General features: G+C 47.2%; 1 protein-coding gene across 12 annotated transcripts in view; it reads left to right on the forward strand.

Annotated features, from left to right (window-relative positions):
• The window catches only part of LOC147446495 (kinesin-like protein KLP1), a 181004-nt gene that overhangs the window by 150865 nt on the left and 6104 nt on the right, over positions 1 to 24035 (forward strand). The window lies entirely within an intron of this gene.

Consider the following 24035-nt stretch of genomic DNA (forward strand, 5'->3'; position numbering starts at 1 on the left):
AGGTCGGGTCGCACAGACGGATGGGGGAACATGGAGAAACCTCTCGTCTCTATGATCTCGCGGCTCATTAGAGCCAAAGCATCAGTACCACCGGCCATTATCCGAGCAGAGCTAGCGGCCCCCCCACTAGTGGTGGAGGCGCTCACCAGATCAGTCTCCTTCATAAACCGCACATGGGAACTTCCTAAAGACAGATATGCTTGCATAGCACTTGAATCCTCTCGACAGTTAGCCATACAAGGAGATACAACATGCTGGTATGGGGAGATGACATCATGGTTTCAGGCACATGGGTTCAGCATAGACAGGCTGCCACCATTCCATTACTCATTGGATGCACCATCTCTCACTCTTACACAGTCAGAGATCACCAAGCTCATCCGCCAAGACCTGACCCAGCTAGACACCAGGAGGACATGGATACAACCAGCACAGGAATTGGGCACGAAGATGGCTTTCTATAGAGACCACCTTCTCCAGCTTACAGAAGATGGTTTTGTGACGAGACCCAGATACATGGATACCCACTTGTCTCATGGGATACGATGTGCTGTTGGCCAGTTACACACATCTTCTCACCAGTTGCGGATTGAGACTGGGAGATACAACGGAGTACCAGCAGAGGATAGGACATGCCCCTTGTGTAACATGGAACCTGAGACAGAGCTACACTATACATGCCGCTGCCCCGTCTACTACGAGATACGAGGCTGCTTCCATTGCTTGTTCAGAGCGGGTTTTGGACCACTCTCAAGAGTCATGGGATACGAAGATCAGAGATGTCTAGGTTTGTTCTTGCTCGAGATGCGCAGACACAGAGATAGCTTAATGAATGGCGAGGCTAGCAAGTCTCAAAGACGGATCACAGACTTCTTCAGAGCAGACACGGGACAGCCGCAAGAGCCACTCTAACAGCAAAGCTCCCCCTCGTCTCACACCAAAGGCACACTGATTGACCGAGCGATTGAACTGGGGAAATCCAGGCGCCCGCGACTGCGAAGAACTACATAGCATCGACGGAGGCTACGATAGGAAATTCGGAGCACGCTGGCCAGGTATGCACGACGCCCGGTCAGACTACTAACCATGGAGGAAATTGATGAGATTCGCCAACGACCGATGCTAGATCTCTTGTGATTCAGCTATCCCAACAAGCCGCCCATTTTTTGCTTAGTTTTTTGCTTGGCTCACATCGACCAACTTAGGACCCCATAGTATATATCTTTGTTTTGTACTGTTAGGTTATTTTGTTACTCTGACTTTGTATCAGATCCACCACTTTGTAACTTTCGGGTCTCATAGGTCACTATGGCTTTTTGAAGACGTTAATATAACATTTCATTTCTCTCTCTCTCTCTCTCTCTCTCTCTCTCTCTCTCTCTCTCTCTCTCTCTCTCTCTCTCTCTCTCTCTCTCTCTCTCTCTCTCTCTCTCTCTCTCTCTCTCTCTCTCTCTCTCTCAGTTCAGTTTTGTTTCATTTGTCTTTCCGATAGACGGATGACATACACACCATGTACATTTGATTTGTCTCATAGGCCGATTTCGGCCTGACATAGACGTTAAAAATCTTTCTTTCTTTCTTTCTTTCTCTCTCTCTCTCTCTCTCTCTCTCTCTCTCTCTCTCTCTCTCTCTCTCTCTCTCTCTCTCTGAGTCTCAGAGGGCACGTCGGAGACCGAGGCTCCCAGGATACAGGACACATGGGTGTCACCAGAGGGAGATCTCGAGGATACTAACCTTACACCATCAGTATCTAGAGCAGAGTCATGTACCAGCACCAGGAGATCCAGCATTCCAGAGATACCTGAGCAGGCCACCACCGATGTACCACATTCTCTACCCTACATATGTTGCTTGTTTTTAGATACCCTCCCTATCATCTCATGGTGGTATCACCTTGCAGCCCCTAGTTGAGCCTGATGATGCGTGAGCACACCTCGACACGAGGACCCACACTATACATTGTACACCACATGCACCACCCTACCACACCCTCTTGCATAGTATAAGCTCATTTCAATTTGTACCCTTTTTTTATTTTCCGATGCCTAGAGCATCAACACATGTATATGATATTGTCTCATAGGTCGAGTTCGGCCTTTCGAAGACGTTAATAAAGCTTTCTTTCTTTCTTTCTCTCTCTCTCTCTCTCTCTCTCTCTCTCTCTCTCTCTCTCTCTCTCTCTCTCTCTCTCTCTCTCTCTCTCTCTCTCTCTTCGCCTTACACCAGAGGCACACCGATCGATCGAGCGACTTAACTGGGGAGATCCAGACGCCCACGACTGCGGAGGACTACACAGCGTCGACGAAGGGTGCATCGGAGGATTCGGATCACTTTCACTCGACATGCATGACGTCCGGTCAGACTACTAACCATAGAGGAGATTGATGAGATCCACCAGTGACCGATGCTGGATCTTTTGTGATCTAGCTATCCCAGCTAGCTGTTTAGCTACTTAGTTTACACCTAGCAGTTTAGGATTCCATAGTATTTTATTTTGTCATTTTGTCATCTTGTTACTCTGACTTTGTATCAGATCCACCACATTGTAACTTTCTGGTCTCATAGGTCACTTTGGCCTTTTGAAGACGTTAATATAACATTTCATTTTCATTTCTCTCTCTCTCTTGATGAGATCCGACAGCGACCGATGAGAGATTTCATCTGAACCCACAAACCCCCCCCCCCTAATTTCCTTTCTCCTTAGTGTTTTAGTGTTAGTTCTTTGTAACTTTGTAATTTCCGTACTCAAACATGGTATCAGATTCACCAATTGTAACTTTTGATCTCATAGGTCATTTTGGCCTTTTGAAGACATTAATATAACATTTCATTTCATTTCTCTCTCTCTCTCTCTCTCTCTCTCTCTCTCTCAAGAAGGGGAAGGGCAAGGACATTCCGGCTACACCCGACATCATCAACAAGACACTTGAAGAGGAACAACAAAGAAGGGTACGCGCTCTACACATGAGGGTGGCCGGCCTAAAAGATTCAATTAAGGTGGACCAAGAGGTGAAGAGCCTCATGTCAATGATGGGGGTGGAGAAGCCCTCGCACGCACAAGCTTGGAGAGTGGGCAAGAAGAATGAAGGTAATGGGGAGAGTTCAAAAGAACAGGCTCTCATTTTGCGCTTTCCCTCCATGGAAGAAAAGAAAGACTTTTTATAGAAGAGGCCAACCCTCAAGAAAACAAGTATCTTTTTAGGAGATGACCTTACCCTCTCATAGCTTGCACATATGAGAGAGGTCATGCCGGAGATTAGAGCAACAAGGGAGAAGGGAAAGTTAGCCTTTTACAGAGATGGGTGAGTAGTTATTATAGAGTGCCGCTCTACATGACGGTGCGAGACCTATGGGACCACTCTCGGGATGGCAGTTTGGAAGTGTAATGGTTCGTATAGACTTGATGTGGGGGCCTTTGAGGACAGCTTCGAAGAGAGAGACATTGTTTTCTACTCAGAGACTCATCCGGCTCCAGGACAGTTGATGCCGCATATATCAGGATACAGATGGAAGACAGCTTGCCAGACATGCACCAGATCTAAGCATGGGACTAGAGGATCAGGAGATGTAGCAGTTCTTTTCAGAGAGGAGCTCCAGCCACTATTGCACATAGTTCGGAGAGATGATCAGACTAGATACATGTGGGTGAGGTTGAGGGCAGAGACTGGACGTTTCTTGTACATCGCCATATGCTATTTTCCTCCCCTGTAGCGTGGATAGTGTGTCGTGCTCTCTAGAGTGGGTGCTCCTCAGTGCAATGTGCGTGACAATCTCACTCAAAACAGACTGGAACAAAGGAATAGTAGACAACAACTGAGCTCACAGAGACACAACAGCAGTAGACCACAACATATGACTCGACTATCTCAAAGAACTGATACAGACTCTGGCGTGGCAGCACACTCAGTCAGCTCCAGCCCAGGACTCACAGGTACAATGGGGTGTCAAGGCTCAAATGTGCAGGGATGGTGAAGACGTGCTGTGTGTACAGACTCTATGCTCTAGACAACGACGCTGGACCAGATATGAAGAAGATCATCCCGATGACCCAACTGCTACTACTCATATGTACAACCATAAAGAGCCACCAACAGATCATAAATGTCAGCCATCTACGTCTATCCCAAAACTGAGTGGTGGTGACCTGATGTCCACTAGATCACCGTCCGTATCTTGCCACGTGTCGCTGTCCAGCCCAGGGAGTCCATCCAGTGTGAACCAGACCAGACCAACTGTACTAACTGTATGTCCTGTGAAAGTGACACTGTAGCCTTGCTACAGGTTACCTGCCACGAAACCACTCACCGTCTCGGTGAGAGAACCCTTGAAACTGCTAAAAGATTGAACTGTAATAAGAAATGACTGTTGTACTGTCATCGTGAAAAGACTGTCAATCATCATCCCAGAGAAAGAGTAGTCGCTATAAGTGCACTCGAAGGATCAGTCTCCGGAGGTGGAGCCATCAAATCAATGGTGGAACTTCGTTGTAGGGACTGCTGAGCTTGTAGAGGCTGCTGGGCTCTGTTGTCCATAACCTCGCCGCCTGTGAAAGGAGCCGCCAACTGTTGCACGGCAGAGGGTAACACCTGTCCGGAAGTGTACTGAGGACGACGAGTGACACAGCCATGGAACTGTGTACCAACAATACCGTCGCAGCAAGGAACACTATGCATGTGGGATGATGGCGATGACTGAAACTCCTGAGGGTACTGTGGACTGTAGTACTGAACTGGAGGCTGAGGCTGTGTGTATAGTCCCATAAAGTGCTGAGAAGGACCTGCAGTCTGCAATGGTGGCCCGGATCCAGTCCATCCAAACCCCACCTGAGCCTGAGCCTGAGCCTGAGCCTGAGCCTGAGCCTGAGCCTGAGCCTGAGCCTGAGCCTGAGCCTGAGCCTGAGCCTGAGCCTGAGCCTGAGCCTGAGCCTGGGCCTGGGCCTGGGCCTGGGCCCGGGCCATGTAGAAGCATTTTCCTAAACATTTGTACCTATGCCCGAAGGTCTTCAATGATGTCTGACTTTATCTTCAAAGCTTGTTGTAGCGTGAAAATCGTAGCATCCCGATCCGAGATGGCACTTTCAGCCACCTTCAGAGATCCCGCCATAGCTGCATGTATGGCAGAGTGGTGCTGGTGCGTAGCAGCTAACTGTTCCGCTCCAACCTCTATGGTGGCGATAGCATTCCTGGAGTCTTGTAATACTTTCTCCGAAAGATGTACCAAAGAAGTAGAGTCGTCCACTCCTAATGATGTCCCAAGTGGCACAGGTGGCTCGCTATGAGTAGGTACTACTTGTCGAGTAGGAGTTGACGTAGGAGCTGAGACGGGATCTGAGATGGTAGTTGCAGGTGGAGTCAGATGCGTATGGGTGAATATTGGGGAAGAAGGTAGAGGAATCTCCGAGGGAGAAGCCGCCGATTTGTCATGAAATTTGGGAGTCAACACTGGTGGCGTACAGAGAGGGGTAGAAGACAGAGACCGCCGCGGAAGATGTGTTACTTTAGTCTGTTGGCTCTCCGATATTGGCAAGGAGATTAGAGACTCTACTGTATCTTTGGCCACCTTTGCTTTTATCTTCTTTTTCTTGTGGATTGTAGGATCAGCATGAATGCTTAGTGATTTCCTTTTCCCTTGCACACTTTTGTATCATCATCTACTTCGTCTGGTGTAACATGAATACTTACAACCCGTGCCAAGAGAGGGGCTGCAAAACATTTGAAGCTGAGCTGCACAGATCTCACCTGGGTCCGAAATCTTTTGGCTCGAGACTGTAAAGATGAAAAAAGGATCTGGTGAAATCCACAGGGTTGGGCATGGAGCAAACAGTAAAGACCATTCCAATGAGATAATGTAGTGGGCAATTCACATTTCCCCTTATCTTCTTCGGCACATCTCTAGCTAGAAAGTAGTATCTAAAGATTGCCAAGATGTGTTTATTTCTTTCATAATTCGGGTTGTACTGAGCATTTCCTCGCATGACTGAATTGTGGCCTCCTTAGAAATCTGAGAGAAGGTTCAAGTGGCAGGCTTGACAGCTGGAAAGGTTGTCATACCCATAGCATGGCCTATCCTTGTAGCGGTGAGTTTATGACCCCTGACCTTGGGAAAGTTCTTCAGAAGATCATGAATCATCTCTACAGGAACAGTGGTTGGGAGATTTTCGGCCAGTGCTGTGAGACCCATAGTCTGTAGCTGGTCCTTGGAGAGGATTTGGCTGAGAGACGGTCGAGGCAGCTGTAGATAAACAACCAAGGAGAATGGTGTGCGACTTTTAGATGTAGCCGGCCTAGCGATTTGCTGATGGATGATTTCCTAATTGCGTTTCTTTTTACCTGCTGTTTTCACGTTTGTTTCTTTTGATGCATCCGATTCAGAGACAGCTTCTGAATCTGACTCCGAAGTTGGGGATGCCTTGTAACTTTCATCGCTGGCATCACTTGAAGTGAATTCATCCACATCTTGGCTGTTAGTTTCCGAATCCTCCTCCTCTTCAGCAGAACTCAGCTGCGGAGGTGGTGGCTTCTTGACTGCTTTTCTGGAGGGTTTGCTGGTACCTGCCATAATAATTGCAATTCTTCTTGAACTAACTGATGTGCACACCTCGTGCAGAGAGATTGAAGTGGTTCCAATACAGAGCAGAAGAAAGTCAGACACTGAATAAATTCCAAAACTGATCCACAACTGCGTACATATCCAGACTTGAATACATGTGATAATTCTGTGATAACTCTTAAAATCCGAATTGCTGAACGAAGGCGCAGATGCTCGTTATCAAGGGACGCGGTCACTTGGAAGCAAAGCTTACCATCTTAAAAATGTCGAGTCGAGTTGGTTTTGACGAACCCAAGATGGAACCAGAGATGGCCGAGGCGACCTGGTTTTGAATTGGGAACGGGTGGGCGAATTTGGAAACTTCCGAATTGGGAACAAGTGGACGAATTTGGAAATAAGGGAAAACAGGCCGAATTGGGTGGATATGAGGGGAGGGCCAATTGGGGGAAAGGGGGCGAATTGGGAAGAGGTCAAAAATAAATTGGGAGGGGGACGAGTTGGGAAAAAGGGGGGAGGGACAAATTGGGGAGAGGGGGGGGGGGGGGGGGGGGGGGGGGGGGGGGGGGGGGGGGGGGGGGGGGGGGGGGGGGGGGGGGGGGGGGGGGAGGGGGGGAGGGGAGGGGGGGGGAGGGAGGGGGGGAGGGGGGGAATTCGGGAGGGGAAGGGCGAGTTGGGGAGAGAGGGGGAGGGGACGAATTGGGGAGAGAGGGGGGGGGGGGGGGGGCGAATTGGGAGGGGAGAGGGGACGAATTGGGAGAGGGGGGAAGGGACAAATTGGGAGAGGAGAGGGGGGCGAATTTGGGAGGGGGAGGTTGAGACGAATTGGAAGAGGAGAGAGAGGTCCGAATAGGGAGGGGAGGGGGACGAATTGGGAGAGGAGAGGGGGGCGAATTTGGGAGGGGGAGGTTGGGACGAATTGGAAGAGGAGAGAGAGGTCCGAATAGGGAGAGGGGGAGGGGAACGAATTTGGGGGAGAAGGGGGCGAATTGGGGAGAGAGGGGAATAGTGAAAAATCAACAATGTGTGCCCAAGTCCTTACCTGACAACCCTTACATGATAAACTCTTTATGTGTGGGAGACCTTGATCCGAATGTCAAATGAAGCACAGCTGTAGGACGTGTTTACCAGTGTCAAGAAGTGTTGTCTACTATGGTTCGCCGGGACTTGCTAACAAAGAGATCCTTGTTATGCCTATATGAGAGTGGAGGTAGAATGGGTGATACACTTGCAAGCGAGGTTGTTCTTCTGGAGGATAAGAGCCTGTTAGTCGGTTGGGACGAGACTACAACCATAGCTCCTTGAAGTTTGTCTCAAAGGCAACCGATAATGTGCTTGGAAAACACCAAGGCCAAGGCACCCGATTTGGGCTTTAGAGAGTAGAGATGGCGACGTGTAAACTTAAAGAAACTATCACAAAACAGACTAGGAGTTTAACTTGAAAGACCTTAGTCCTAATCGTCAAATAACACTGATGAGAGAAATAATTAGAGAAAGAGTGATTGGATTGTAAGAAGTTCAAGACAATACCCAATTACCGAGACTGAGTGGAGAAAGGATACCTTAGGCAGAAAGATGGAAACTTCTACAGACCTAGCAGAGACTGAGACAATAACAGAACACCCATTCTGGTGGAAAGGTAGTTGGGAGGAGAGAGATGGGATATTAGAACCTACAGATGGCGAAATAGTTGCAGACTGTTTACTCAAATGAGTAATAGCACTTGATTCTAGAGCCATTTACCAGAGGCAATGGAACACCGTCCAAAGTTACTAACTGGATTGCTCCTTGTGGCAAAATTTCCTCTACCTTTGAATGGCCCTTGCCAGGCTGGAACCAGCTTTTTAGCTTTTTTCAGATACTTTGCTTGATAAAGTAGCAGCAGTGCTCTTTGCGTTATTTGCGGCTTTCGGAGATGGCGATCATGCCATGCTTTGCGACGAAGCTGCTTTGCTTCCAGAGCCAGAGAAGCCAAACTTCGGCTTTCATCCAGAAGGTAAAGACGAGAGACAGATGCCGATCCCAAATCTCCATTGGCACGCAGACTACCCACTCGCGGAGATCCTGAGTTGAATTCGAAGGGCGCTATCGCTCCAAACCGAAAGCTAATTGAAATGGGGTGTGATTGGTTGTGCTTTGAAAGAAGTTCGATATGCCCAAAGGGTGCCGTGGATAGCTTGAGCCCAAGTCGCAAGATGGAGATGACATGCTTTCCGCAGAAGTGCTATCAGAACCTTATTAGTGCTCTCGGCCTGCCTGTTTGCTCTAGGGTAATAGGAACAAGATTTGCGGTGAAAAATCTTGTAGTTGGCAAGCAAGGTTGAAATCGTTTCATTCACAAAGTGACTACCCCTATCACTGGTGATTTCCAGGGGACACCCAAACCTGCACAACTTATTTAGAGAAACTTGGCTACAGTAGTGCCAGTGCAATCCGTTGTTGCCAGTACCTCTGTCCACTTTGTTGCATAATCTGTAGCCACTAGTAGATACTTCCAATTGCCTGGTTGGGCGGAGGGAGTAATTGGACCCACAAAATCAATGCCCCATCTCTCAAAGGGCTGCCATGCCATAGAGACCTGCAGAGGACGGTTTGACTGCTTGCTTGGTTTAGGGCCACAGCGTTGACACACATCACATACTTTTACATAGGCAATTGCATCTCGAAAAATATAGGGCCACCATAAGCCACACTGGAGAATCTTCTGAGCAGTAATATGACCAGGGTAATGGCCACCAATGGGACCACTGTGGGCATCCTCCAAAATATACTCCACTCCATGAGGGGAGACACACCGCCTCAGAACACCATCCTGTGTTGACTTGTATAGCTGGCCTCCAATTAGAGTGAATGGCCTAGACTTCAACAACAGTCGTCTCTTCTATAGTGGAGAAGCGTTCTCTGGGTACACGCCATTAGAAAGCAGATGCAAAACATCGCCATACCATTCCGGAGTGGTATCCACCTTAAAGAGATTGCTATCTGGAAAGTCGTCTGCAATCCCCGTTGCTTCTTCACCCATGTGAATGCGAGAGAGGTGGTTGGCAAGGACATGATGTTTGTCGGGCCTAAGTACCACTTCAAAATCAAATTCTTGAAATAAGAGTAGCCATCGCCATACTCGACCTACAACTTGCGGCTTGTTGAGCAGATAGCGCAGAGCATGGTGATCAGTAATAACTGTGAAGTGGACCCCTAATAAATAATGCCGAAATTTTTGCAGAGCATACACAATAGCTAAACCATCCCATTCTGTGGTGCTATAGTTGCGTTCTACCTTGGTGAGTAGGCGACTTGCATAGTGAACAGGGCAATCCAGGTTGTACTCCTGACTAGGCTGAGTAAGCACAGCATCTACAGCCAGTTGACTGGCATCAGTATGCACATGAAAAGGGAGAGACCAATCGGGAGCTACTAGGATAGGCGCTTCAGTGAGGCGTTTTTTGAGGTATGCAAAAGCTTCAGCCTCTGCATTTTACCATTGAAAGGGAACAGTAGCACTGGTTAGACGGGTTAGAGGTTGAGCCACCTGTGCATACGTGCGTATAAACCTGCGATGATAGCTTGTGTGGCCTACAAAGCTCTGCACCCCTTTTGGGTTGATGGGAGGTGGTAATTTTAAGATTGCCACGATCTTCTTAGGGTCTGGCGCTAAACCTTTAGCAGACACCACATGGCCTAGAAGTGTGTCCTCAGTGACCAAAAATTGACATTTGTTAGGGTTTAGCTTTAGGTGTGCCTCTCTGCACTTGAGGAAGACAGAAGAGAGCTGAGCGAGGTGTTCCTCTAGATTTTCTACTGGGGTTGAACATTGAGCACCTGAGAAGGTCGAAAAATCGTCCATGAAGATGTGAAGATGATCCGTAAGCAGAGGACAAAAGATGAGATATACCGGCCAATTGAAAGAAGGTGGAGTGTTTTTCAACCCAAAAGACATTCTAGTGTAGATAAAAATACCCCACGGAGTCACAAAGGCCGTTTTAAGCTGATCACCTGGATGGATGTCCAATTGATTGTATCCACTGAACCCATCCATGAAACTGTACAATACATGCCCTGCTACATCTTCGAGCACACGTTTAGTGAAAGGTGTGGGAAATCCATCTGGGATAGTCACCTTGTTCAGAGCGCGGTAATCTACGTACACCCGGATTTTATTGGACTGCTTCTTCGGCGCTATCACCATGGGTGATAACCACTCAGAGTGCTCCACAGGTACAATGATCCCTGCCTCTTGCATTTTTTCGAGCTCTTACTTCACAGCCTCTGTATACTTGGGGTTGAGCTTGTAAGCTCGGCCTCTCACAGGCTTAGCCCCTTCTACCAGAGGAATAGTGTGGAGACCCAATTCTGGTGGGATCCCTTCCAAATCCTTGTAGAACCAAGCAAAAACATCCTTAAAAGAGTGTATAAAAGAAACTATCTGATCAAGTAATGCGGGATGCTCCCATAACCAAGCTGCTAAGAGGACGTGCTGAGGGTTGTCAGGGTCGCCCAAGTTGACTTTTTTGACCGGGTCAGGAGTTGTAACTGTGGAGGGTACTTCAGAAGTTGAGAAGCGAGCTGCCTCTTGGAGCTTCGAGTCATCATGTGCTGGTGCTTGATCGATTGGAAACTCCGCATACTCTTCTTGTAACCATCCTGGTGGAAGCTCCTCGAAGGATAAATCTTCAGACACAGACATAACAGAGTGCTTTTGAGGGGGGCGGAGCGTACGACCTGGGAGATGTTAGCGGAAGGGGGGAATCATTGGCGAGTTCATGCAGAGGAGATTTCTTCCCTCTTCGGTGATGTGTAATAGGTTCCCCGAGGCCCACAGCTTCCATCAGAGGAACATTTGAATCATGAGAATCAGGGACTAACACTTACTTCTTCGACTGGTACACTCTCTACTGTAGGACTACTGTCTACTGTAGGACTTTGGACATTGGTGTCCGCCTGAGGAGCTGGGAGAGAGAGTGTTACCGGTACAAGTGAGTCTTGAATAGAGACTACATAGCATGGCATCGAGGTGGTAGCTTCCAACCACTGCAGCAGGTCTTCGTCAGACCCGTCAGGTGGGATGGGCTGCTCAGGGTCGGGGTTGGACTGTACTGACAATGAGTTGTGATGAACCACTGGATCCATCCCTCCTTCAAGCCGAATTGGTTGCATAGGGGAGCCAGGAGTATGTATCCACATGGCGTCGTTTCCCCAATCATGAAGGGCTTTAGTATGCCGCAACCATGGTCTACCAATAAGCAAAGGGAATCCTCCCTCCACCTGAGGAAGATCGACCACCACAAAATCCAAGCTAAATGTGAAGTCTTGTACCATCAGAGGCACCTTCTCTACTATGCCCACAGGGTAGACTGTCCTCTGATCCGCCAGTGTAACAGTGAATGGAGCAAGGCGGGTAGGCTGCAGACCTAAGGCCAACATGGTAAATCCTGGCATCAGATTGATCCCAAATCCACCATCCACAATGATACCTGAGAATTTATGCCCAAAAATAGACACAGTGAGACGAGGAATTTTGTAGTCGGTGAGTCGAGCAGCTGAATAAGAAATCATGTAGGGCTCCAAAGGCTGCACACGTAGGTGCCCGCCACTAGGCCCTGCACCAGGGTACAGAGACTGGATGATGGACAGGGTGTTACTTCTAAAATTTGTATCAAGTCGAAGCATGTCGTACAGTGACACTTGCTGAAAGGTGTTCTTAAAGATAGACTCTACTACAGGCTTCTCTCTTTTGATTAAATCTTGCTCTGGTATCTTAATCTTTTGCAAGTCCTCTACTGCTTCCATGAAAGCACCATCAATATCTGATAGAAGAGAGGTAGGTTGGCTCTTGGCACTACCTACTGGGTTGTCAGCTACTAAGGGAGTTTGACTCATTTGTGGGACTGGAGATGAACAAATTGGACCGCCAGGGAGGCTGAGACCAAGAGCAGCTCTCTGTGCCCGTGTGAGCACACTAGCCGGCTCTTCCACTTGCTTCAATCCATCTCGAGAGGCAACTACTAGAGTGGAAGGCGGGGCCTGTGGAATGGTGCTTACTGTGATGAGGTTAAGCTTTGGGAATTAAACTCCTACTGGTTCTGGCTTATGCTTGCAGATGTGGATGCTCGTTGTTTTGGATAGTCCTTACTATAGTGATCCTTAGCTTTAGGGCAATGTCGGCAAGGAGGGGACCCTTCCGGTAAGGGACATTTGCTCTGATAATGTCCATACTCCCCGCACCTATAGCATAAAATTGGCCTATTTGAGGGGCGAGGTGGTCTCGGCCCTTGTTGCATGGGACTGGATGCTGACGTGTAGAAGCTTTGGGGAACTGAAGGAGTACTAGCATGATAAAAGTTGGGGGATGTAAAGTTGTTGTGCATACCTTGCATAGGAGGTGTTGTCAGCAGAGGTGGCATCGGGTTCTGATGGCTATATGGTGACACCATGTTTGATGCAGGTGCTAGCCCTTGTTGGAGAGAAGGACCTAGACTTTGTTGTATCTACCGTAATCCCTTGATATAGTAGCAATCCTTGTCTTCATGCCCAGACCTCTCGCAAAAGTGGCAATAAGCCCGAAGGGGACAGTCCTGTGGAGGATGTCCTGGAGAGCGACACGAATTGCACCATACCATAGCCTTAGTCTCCTGTTGATACCGAAGCTCTTCTAGCTCTCTCTTGATTTGATCCAAAGCCTCAAGATGTGGGGGTTTCTCTTAGCGAAGAGAGATATTTTTCTCCTCTTGAAGAGCGCGTTGTAGTTTTAGGGCTTCAAGTTCTCTACGTAAAGAAGTCAATGGATAAGCAGGACTTTTCGAAAACACAGGAGGGGTCTCTATGCGAGGGGAGTTGTTGAACAGCTTCCTAGCCCCCTCTATCCTAGTAGCAGCTGCGATGAACTCCTCCAAAGTGGCATCAGGTCGGAGACTCTCTCGGAGTTTTTGCTGAGAAGTTTTGGGAAGCGACTTCTCCACCCACTTCTTAACCATGAATTCACCGGGTTGCTGGGGAAGCTTGGCAACCAGAGACTTGGTCTTAGTCATAAGCTCTGCAAAAGTCTCCTCTGGCTGGAGCACCATGTTGGCCAACTCATCCAACACCTTCTCCTGGTAGTCACCTGGCCTGAAAGCTGCACAGAACTGTTGTCTTAAGGCTGCCCAGGTTGCAAAATGGTTCTCTACAAACTAGCTGTACCATTTGTCTGCTAAGCCATCCAAGGTGGATGGAAAGAGTACCAAATAAGCATCTTCCCTGTTAAGACCTCAACCCCTACAGAGAGATACAAACCTCCTTGCATGGTCGTCAGCATCTTCTGAAGAGAGTCCTTTGAAGGTAGGGAACTTGATGTTTACCTTCGCCAAAACACTAGCCAACGCCTCCATGGCCCCTTGTTGAGCCTATTGCTCAATAGCCTGCTGTAGCAGGATAGGAGAGAGCTTTACTGGAGAAGGTGATCTGGAAGATGTAGAACCGGATGGAGGAATGGGTGATGTCGTATGTGGAGGTATGGGTGATGAGGTTGATGGACTTCTTTTTTGTTGCATGTACCATGTACCATAATCTTGTATGGCTGCCTGGATATGCATAACAAAACGATACCAAGCTACATCCACATCAATAAGCATATGTGACACAAGAGGAGGAATTATTGCTTCAACCATATTTTGGAAGGCTTTGTGCGAAAGATATGCATTATTGATATGCAATAACTTCTTACAGGGAAGAGGAGCCTCATCAAGGCATGCATCAAAATAAACTAGCAGCCCAAGAGGGAAATGATCGGATAATGTGAAGGAATGATCAACCCTCATGGTACATGTATAATGAGGAGTGTAGAGAGACGAGAGCCACACTCTAGAGTGAGGTGCTCCTGGGATCCATTACTCATAGACAGTTACAGATAGCCTTCCGGCTCCTAGTGCGGCAAAGAAGAGGACTTATCTTGCTCAATTAGAGGAGTTGTACAAGCTATTCCTAAGCTAGGACTGGCATGGAGAGCATTCTCCCCCACCGGTTATCACATTCACCAAGATTCGGGACGCATATGCAATGTAATCACTTCAAGCGACAGACCGGATGGAAACACAGAGATAAATGCAATCTACACACGTGGCAACACGTTTAATACTTCAAAACAACTTGAAGAGAGAGAGAGAGAGAGAGAGAGAGAGAGATGAAATGAAATGAAATGTTATATTAACGTCTTCAAAAGGCCAAAGTGACCTATGAGACAAGAAAGATACAATGCGGTGGATCTGATACAAAGTCAGAGTAACAAAAGTAACAAAATGACAAAATGAAAATACTATGCTATGGAATCCTAAACTGCTAGGTGTGAACTAAGCAGCTAGCTGGGATAGCTAAATCACAAGAGAGATCACAAGAGATCCAACATCCGTCACTGGCGGATCTCATCAATCTCCTCCATGGTCAGTAGTCTGACCGGGCGTCGTGCATGTCGGGCCAAAGTGATCCGGATCCTGTGATGCAGCCTCCGTCGATGCTATGTAGTCCTCCGCAGTCGTGGGTGTTTGGATCTCCCACAACTCACACAGAGAGAGAGAGAGAGAGAGAGAGAGAGAGAGAGAGAGAGAAATGAAATGAAATGAAATGTAATGTTAACGTCTTCAAAAGGCCAAAATGACCTAGGAGACCAAAAGGTTACATGTGGTGAATCTAATACCAGGTCTGGGTACAAAAAGTACAAAGAACTGAAAAGAAAATTGTGGGTAGGGGTGGGGTGAAAGCTGGTACAAAGGGGTGGGGAGAGAGAGAGAAAGAGAAATGAAATGAAATGAAATGTAATGTTAACGTCTTCAAAAGGCCAAAATGACCTAGGAGACCAAAAGGTTACATGTGGTGAATCTAATACCAGGTCTGGGTACAAAAAGTACAAAGAACTGAAAAGAAAATTGTGGGTAGGGGTGGGGTGAAAGCTGGTACAAAGGGAATAGGAAATACAAAGGGTGAGCTAATACAATGGAGCTCTCTGACAATCGAGGCATCATATACATATACATCAGTATCCGGGACGGCTCCTATGTTGCGCAGTATGGTATGTATCCTCTGTTGCAATCTGCGTCGATATTGAGAGGGCCTCCTCATCCGTGGGCGACGGGACTGCCCCAACTCTATCACGCGATCAAGCAATATGCCTCTGGTGTTGTTATGTTGTGGGGGCTGCTCGAACTCCTCTGTCTGTGACTGAAAGAAATCTGTAATCTTCTGCTATTGCTAGATCTCTCTCATTGTGCTCCTCTTCAAGAGGTCTTCTCTGTGTTTGTGAATCTCCAGTAAGTATAATCCGAGGCATCTCTGATCCTGGTATCTCATGACTCTAGAAAGTGGCCCAAAACCCTCTCTGAATAGACAGTGAAAGCGGCCTCGTATCTCTTAGTATACTCGGCAATGACATGTAATGTAGTTATGTCTCTGGCTCTATTTGGCACACCTGACAAATCCTGGACTCAACGGGTACTCCTCTAAAGCTGCCCGCCTCGATGTCTAGCTGATGTGAGGATGTGCGTATCTGACCAATAGCACATCGTATCCCGTGGGATAGATGAGTATCCATGTATCCTGGTCTGATCACAAAGCCATCCTCCGTGAGTTGGAGAAGATGCTCTCTATAGAAAGTCATCTTCGTACCTAGCTCATGTGTAGGTTGTATACATGTCCTCTTCGTATCCAGCTGAATCAACTCCTATCTGAGGAGCCTGGCAATCTTTGCCCTAGTGAGAGAGATGGAGGGTGCATCCAGAGAGCACTGATATGGGGGTAGCCTGTCCATACTAAAGCCATGTAACTGAAACCAAGATGCCATCTCTGCATACCAACATGATCTATCTCCCTGCAATGCCAGCTGTCGCGAAGACTCTAGTGCTAATCGAGCAGATCTGTCTCTAGGGAGAGCCTCAAGTGCTATGCATAAATGAAATTGATCGAGTGAGGGCCTCCACTACCAATGGAGGAGCAGCGAGCTCCGCCCTAACAATGTCGTGTGGTACTGAGGCCTTGGCCCCTAATCATCTGAGAAATCATAGACACCAAGGGCTTCTCCATACTTCTCCATCCATCAGAACTAGCTTTGCTATGATGATCAACTGAGGGACCCCATATTTCCACTCCGTACAGCATGATCGAAGTGACCAAAGTGTCAAAGAGCCAAAGCTTTGTCCGAGGTTCCTGGAACTGAACCTGCGAACATATCCTCTCAAGTCTCCCCAATGCTGCATAGGCTCTGGTCAATCGCGTATCTGTTGCACACCTCAAAGAAAATACTGGACCACTAAAAACTGCCCCAAGATAAGTGTATGTATCTGTATACTCCACAGCCTCTCGACCATATGTAAAAGTGGGGGCGGACCTCCTTACCCACTGCGCCGTGGTGTTAAACACCATTACCTTGGTCTTACCAAGGTTCACAGACAATCCACTGTCCCGTGCAAATACATGCAATGCATCCAAATGACGTTGCATCCCCTCTGGAGAATCGGAGATCAGCACAATATCATCAGCATATAATAGCAACGGAATCCATGTCCCTGCAAGCTGAGCACCTCTATCACCCTCTGTATGTACATAATCTGAAAACTCATCTACATATATCCCAAAGAGAGTCGGAGATAGGGGACAACCCTGCTTCACCCCAATGGTGGAGTGAACCATGTCGGACATGCCCTGAGTAGTGCGTACTTGTCCTATCACTGTCCTGTATAAAGCTAAGATCCCCCAGATCAGCTCTGTGGGCACCCCCCCCATATCTTGCAATCTGCGTATGAATCTGGCTCACGGCACTGTATCAAAGGGTTTGCAGAAATCCACAAAGCTACAATATATCCTTCTGCCATGGTGTCTACCCTCCTCAATAATGGCTCTGAGTGTCAAAATCTGGTCAAGAGTGGAGAAACCTCTCGTGAACCCTGCATGTCCTACTGCCCGTATGCTCTCTCTCTCTCTGCCCATCCACTCAACTCATGCTCAAGAGTTGATGCATATAGCCTAGTCAGAGTGTGACCAACCATGATGGTTCGGTAATTCCCGGGAAGCATAGGATCTCCCAACTTGAAGATAGGCACAATAGTGGACATACTCCAAGTCTCCGGGAAACCCTCATACATGGCTCTATTAAACATCATAGCAAGAGGCTCTGCAAGCATATCTCTGGCATGGATAAAGTGCTCTGCTACCAGACCATCATGATCCTGTGCTCTTCCTGCCTTCATCTTGTCAATGGCTTTCCTTACCCTCTCAGCAGTAAAGAAAGTACATGTTTCTGGGCGTGCCTCTGGAGGGTCAGGCAAAGGTGGCTGCCCCGATGTTGTATAGAGAGATGTAGCATATTCCCCCCATGTCTCTGTGGAAGTGATGGCTGGCAGTGGAGAATGCTCATTGAAAAGCCTCCATGCTTCACTAGAGTCCTGACTCATAAACAGCTGATACCGATCACGCTCTAATTGAGATATGTAAGCCCTCTTCTTTCGTCGCACTAGGCGGCGGAAGATAATCCGTGATTGTCTATATGTAGTACTACCCATGATCGCCTCTCTCTATAATCTGATCCTCGTCTCTCTACACTCCTCATCATACCAACTATTCTGAGGCATGCTCCCAGATCGTCTGCGTGTAGGTTGGTTGTGGGGATATGCCTCTAATGCTGCATCATGTAGCGTCTCTATCAGAGTCATCTAGTGGTCATCCTGGCTCCTAAGTGCATAGCTGCCTGTATATCTCATCAGTGTACACGTGATCCGTCTCCCTGGTGAAGGTATACCAAGTATGTGTGGAGGCCTCTCCCAATGGAGCTGTGTTGAACTGGAACGATAGAGTGAAAGACAAGATAGCATGATCGACTGCTGCCCCAACCGGCCTAGTTCCCACCACGAAATCCTGAAAGGAAGGCATGAGTCCTGGCGGAGCCCTAACATAATCCATTGTACTAGCGCCATACCGATGTGGAAAGCATGTAAAACCACCAGCTGCAGGGAATCTCTGTAGGCCATTCAAAATGGCCAATCCATGTGCAGTCCCCATATCAATCAATTATTTGCCATACACAGTGTGCTCCTCATTCTGTGATAATCTAGACAGGCCCATTTCTGTAATATCAAGCTCCCGCATCAACTCCTCTAAGGTATCATAGAATATTGTCTGGTGATGGCCAGTCCTAGCATTGAAATCCCCAAGATAATAATGTCGCCATCTCTGGAAAACTCCCATATATCATCATCTAAAATAGAGAAGGGGGATTGTCCTCTAGGTGATGCATATACGTCACTAGGAGGGAAATAGCAAATAGCGATGTAGAGATATCTGCCTGTCTCTGCCTTCAGTCTCACCCACGTACCTAGCATGCTCATCCCTTCGAGCTATATGTATCAGAGATTGTAGCTCCTTCCTGAATAAGACTGCCACTCCTCATGAACCTCGTCCTCTGCGCTCTGATCGAGTGTCCTGTCTGCAAGTTGTCTCTTATCTGTATCCACTCACATGGGGCATGGACTGCTCTGGGGCCTGATGCGTCTCAGAGTAGAAAATGATGTCTCTCCCTGTGAAACTATCCTCAAAGGCCCCTACATCAAGGTGCAAAGATCCATTACAATTCCATGTAGCCACTCTGAGTGTGGTCCCACAGGTCTCGCACCGTCATGCGGAGCGCTTCTCCAGAATAACCACTCGTCCATCCCTGTAGAAGGCCACTTTCCCCTTCTCTCGAGTTGTCATTATCTCGGACATAACTTCTTTCATATGAGCAAGCTGTGTGAGTGTGAGGTCATCTCCAAGGTTTTCTTTAGTGTGGGACGCTTCTTCAAGAAGTCCTTCTTTGCCTCCATGGATGGGAAGCGCATGATTAGAGCTCTTTCTTTTGAAGTCTCCCCATTTCCTTGTGTCTTCTTCCCTATCCTCCATTCCTTTGTATGAGTAGCCTCACTACCCAGCATGCGAAGAAGTTCTTTGACTTCCCCTTCCACATCATCTCGGTCTTTTAGATCGGTTATTCATATGTGCAAAACTCTAGTCTTCCTTCGCTGCTCTTCTTCTAAAGTCATGTTGATGATTGTAGGAGTGGGGATAGACATGGTTTCTTTCCCTTTCCCTTTCTTAGCGACTTCTATCCATTTCTCAGCCTCATCCGCCTTCTTCTGTCTTCGTGATTACATCCACCCACGAAGACGTCTTTGCCCCAGTTGGTGTGTGTGTGTGTGTGTGTGTGTGAGAGAGAGAGAGAGAGAGACTCCACAAAAAATCATACGGAGTGGCAGAGTCTCACCCCTAGCCGCATTGGCTCCAAAGATTGGCGCCCCTTTCGGTATCTCTTTATTATTGATTCGCAAAGGTACAATTTCTAGGGCTCTTCTCTACCTCTCCACGCGGTAGAATAGAATGCTAGAGAGAGACCCCTGTTTACATATTTAAAGGCCCTTGGCCTAAGATCAAAAGTTGTTCATGAAAAGCATTGAAGTCTAAAAGCATCGCCTTTATTTATAGTTAGGCCCTTTGGCCAAGGTTCTGTAAGTTGGTTGGGTTAGGATTAAAAAATCCTAACCCACTTTGTCTTTAAGGCCTCTTGGCGGGTCTTTAGTAAGTTGGTAGATCTTCCTTTTCTTCTTCTTCTACTAGAGTTTAGGCTCCATAGTAAGGATCTATTCCATTGGTTGGAACTTGGTGCTGCCATGACATTGATTTGTCATATACTCCTCTCTCGAAAAGTAATAGTTCTCGATTACACCTCCAACCAGCTAAAGGACAAAAAATTTCTTCAATAGTCACTGACTCTATGTACCCATGTACTAGAGCCCACAAGACAGTACATTAGCAGAACATTCAGCTTACAAATCACACATTTAGTTCAAAAACAGGGTGTTTCAATCATTCAATCTAGCCATCTCATCTGCCCAGAAGTCTTGATGCACCTAGATCCCTCTGTAGCTATCTCATCCTTCTGGAACTCTTGATCCACTCACAACAGCTAGAAATCTTGATGCACTAGAATCGTATTCATCATTCCTCATCCTCTTGCATTCATTCAAATTTCATAAAACAAAACAAAATTCATGGTTATTATCGTCAATCGAAAAATTACCACATTCATTTCTAGACTGTCATCACTCCAAATTGCTTTCAGATGGATCTCTCTCGCTCCTATTACCTATTATTAGCACACAAATAACCAGAGCTTCCGAAAACATCAATTTTTCACCTGTTGAAATTTTTTGCAAAAACCCTATTATTTTAAAGTTGTCAGAATCAAAATCCGTTGGCGTTAATGCGTAGAGCTCCTCAAGAGGATCGATTTTGACTTCTGTTGCATATTCAAATTTTCAATTTTTGAAGAGATTTTTAGACACCTGTGCAACACAGAAAAACATCAAAAAACATGTTTTTAGAGCTTTTAAGGGCAAAAACGAACTCTTGTTTCTTCTCCTCCTCCTCTTGTCGTTTCTTCTTCATCTCACTCCATAGTTTCCATCTGTAGGTTGATGTAGAACCCGTTTCTCTTTTGAAAAACAAAATAAATAAATAAATTATATAGAATCTCCATGTTCTCCATCCATGATATGTTCGGATTGTGCTTCAATTTGCGGAGGACAAGGAAGCAAGCTATGCTTTGATACCATTGTAACCACTTCAAGCAACGGACTAGGCAGAAGCACAGAGATAATTGCAATCTACACACTTGGCAACACGTTTAATACCTGGAAAGAGAGAGAAATGAAATGAAATGAAATGTTATATTAGCGTCTTCAAAAGGCCAGAATGACCTATGAGACCAAACTGTTACAAAATAGTAAATCTGTTACAAAAAGAAGGGTACAAAAAAGAACTAGAACAAAGATACTACTACTAGTATCCACCCTCATCTGCACTCTGGATGTTGAGAGAGTATGGCTCGAATCCTCTACTGTAGTCTTCGTCGATGTTGTGTAGTCCCTCTCCTCAAGCATGGCGGTCTGGATCTCCGTAGCTCCAATGCTCGGTCGATGAGAGTGCCGGTAGTGGTCGAAAGAGTGTGGACCAAGCTCTGCAGTGATGGTTGTTCCTCTAGTTGTCCCATATCTAGTGAAAAGAAATCTGTAATCTGTCTCTAGGACTCTCTCTCTCTCTCTTCACCATGCGTCTGAAACCATGAAGTCATCTGTGCATACCAGCATGAAGTGTCCCCCTGTAGAGCTAACTGTCTGGAAGACTCAAGGGCCAGTCTAGCATATCTGTCTCTAGTAGTATCCCATAGGCTGTGCACAAAGGACACTGATCTGGTAAGCGCCTCAATCTCCATGGGGGAGGCAGCTAGCTCTGCTCGAATGATCGCGTGAGGTACGGAGGCCTTGGCTCTAATCAATCGGGAGATCATAGATACCAAGGGCCTCTCCATACGTCTCCAACCATCCTGGCCTACAGAAGGTCCCCATACCTGTACCCCATACATCATAGCTGAGGCTACTAAAGTATCAAAGAGCCATAACTTTGTCCGAGGTTCCTGGAACTGAACCTGCAAACACATCCTCTCCAAGCCTCCCAAGGCCGCATAAGCTCTGGTCAGTCTAGTCTCTGCTGCTCTCCCCAAAGAAAACCTCGGCCCGGTGAAGACTATCCCAAGGTAAGTGTATGCATCTGTATACTCCACAATCTCTTGACCATACGTGAAGGTCGGTACCGATCTCCTGATCCACTGCGGTGTGGTGTTAAACACCATGACCTTGGTTTTACCAAGGTTTACAGACAATCCACTATCCTCTGCAAAACTGTGTAATGCATCCAACTGTCGCTGCATACCCTCTGGTGAGTCAGAGATCAAGACAATATCATCAGCATATAACAACAATGGGATCCACGTCCCTGCCAGCTGGGCACCTCTATCACCCTCTCTGTCAATGTAATCAGACACCTCATCAACATACATACCAAATAGAGTAGGAGACAATGGGCAACCCTGTTTCACCCCGATAGTGGAATGAACTAAGTCAGATATCCCCTCTGGGGTGCGTACATGTCCCATCACTGATCTGTATAAAGCCATAATTCCCCAAATCAACACTGTGGGCACCCCCATCTCCTGCAGTCTGCGCATCAGTCGAGCTCTCGGTACCATGTCAAATGCTTTGCGGAAATCCACAAAGCTACAATAAATCCGTCTCCCATGTGACCTGCCCTCCTCAATGATAGCTCTGAGTGTCAGAATATGGTCAAGAGTGGAGAAACCCCTCCTGAAACCTGCCTGTCGCTTTGCCCGTACACCCTCACCCTCTGCCCAGTTACTCAACTGCTGCTCAATAATGGATGCATACAATCGTGCCAGTGTGTGTCCAACCATAATAGTGCGGTAATTTCCAGGCTCTGTAGGATCACCTGCCTTGAATATAGGCACAATAGTAGACAACCTCCAAGTCTCAGGTAATCCCTCACACATGGCACGATTGAACAACACTGCAAGAACCTCCATCAGCATATCCCTAGCATGTATAAAGTGCTCCGCTACTAGACCGTCATGATCGTAAGCCCTCCTGGTCCTCATCCTGTCAATGGCTCTCTTTACCATCTCAGTGGTAAAGAAGGTGCTCGTAGGTGGACATGGCTCTGTAGGATCTGGAAGGGGATCCTGCCCAGGAACCGTATATAACGATGTCGCATACTGGCCCCACACATCAGGAGAAGTAATCACTGGGGGAGGGGAGTGCTCATGGAAGAGTCGCCATGCCTCGCCTGAGTCTCTACTCAAGAACTCAAGACTACAACAGAAGATTCGAGCCATACTCTCTCGACATCCAGAGTGCAGATGAGGATGGATCCTCACCATTTCTTCCATCTTTGTTTCACACACTGTTACATCCAGTTTACCGGGTACCTATTGTATCAGCTGCTACACCCACATAGTTTTAGATTGTAGTAGTAGTAGTAGTATTTTGTTCCACTTCTAGTTCTTTTCTAGTTCTTTTGTACCCAGACATGGTATTAGATTCACTATTTTGTAACTGATTGGTCTCATAGGTCATTTTGGCCTTTTGAAGACGTTAATATAACATTTCATTTTCTCTCTCTCTCTCTCTCTCTCTCTCTCTCTCTCTCTCTCTCTCTCTCTCTCTCCCCAGTAAATTGTCTGTGTAACTCGAGTAGATATAGCCCAAGACATCTCTGATCCTCATAACTCATGACCCTAGAGAAAGGACCGAAACCCTCTTTGAATAAGCGGTGGAAATGTCCCCGTAGCTCATAGTACACTGTGCAATGACGTATGTAATGTAGCTCTGTCTCTGGCTCTAGCTAGCATAAGCGGCATATCCTGCTATCTGCTGGTATCCCTGTGAATCTACCAGTCTCAATCTCCAGTTAATGTGAGGACATGCCCATAGACACTCTTTACTGCTGAGATGGTAAAGAAAGCCATTGACAGGATGAGAACCAGGAGAGCATATGATCGTGATGGATTGATGGCGGAGCACTTTATACATGCTAGAGATATGCTTGTAGGGCTTCCTGCTGTAATGTTCAACCGAGCCATGAATGAGGGT

This window comes from Adiantum capillus-veneris, chromosome 12, assembly GCF_014529385.1.
Source record: "Adiantum capillus-veneris isolate H3 chromosome 12, ASM1452938v2, whole genome shotgun sequence".
Taxonomy (NCBI): domain Eukaryota; kingdom Viridiplantae; phylum Streptophyta; class Polypodiopsida; order Polypodiales; family Pteridaceae; genus Adiantum; species Adiantum capillus-veneris.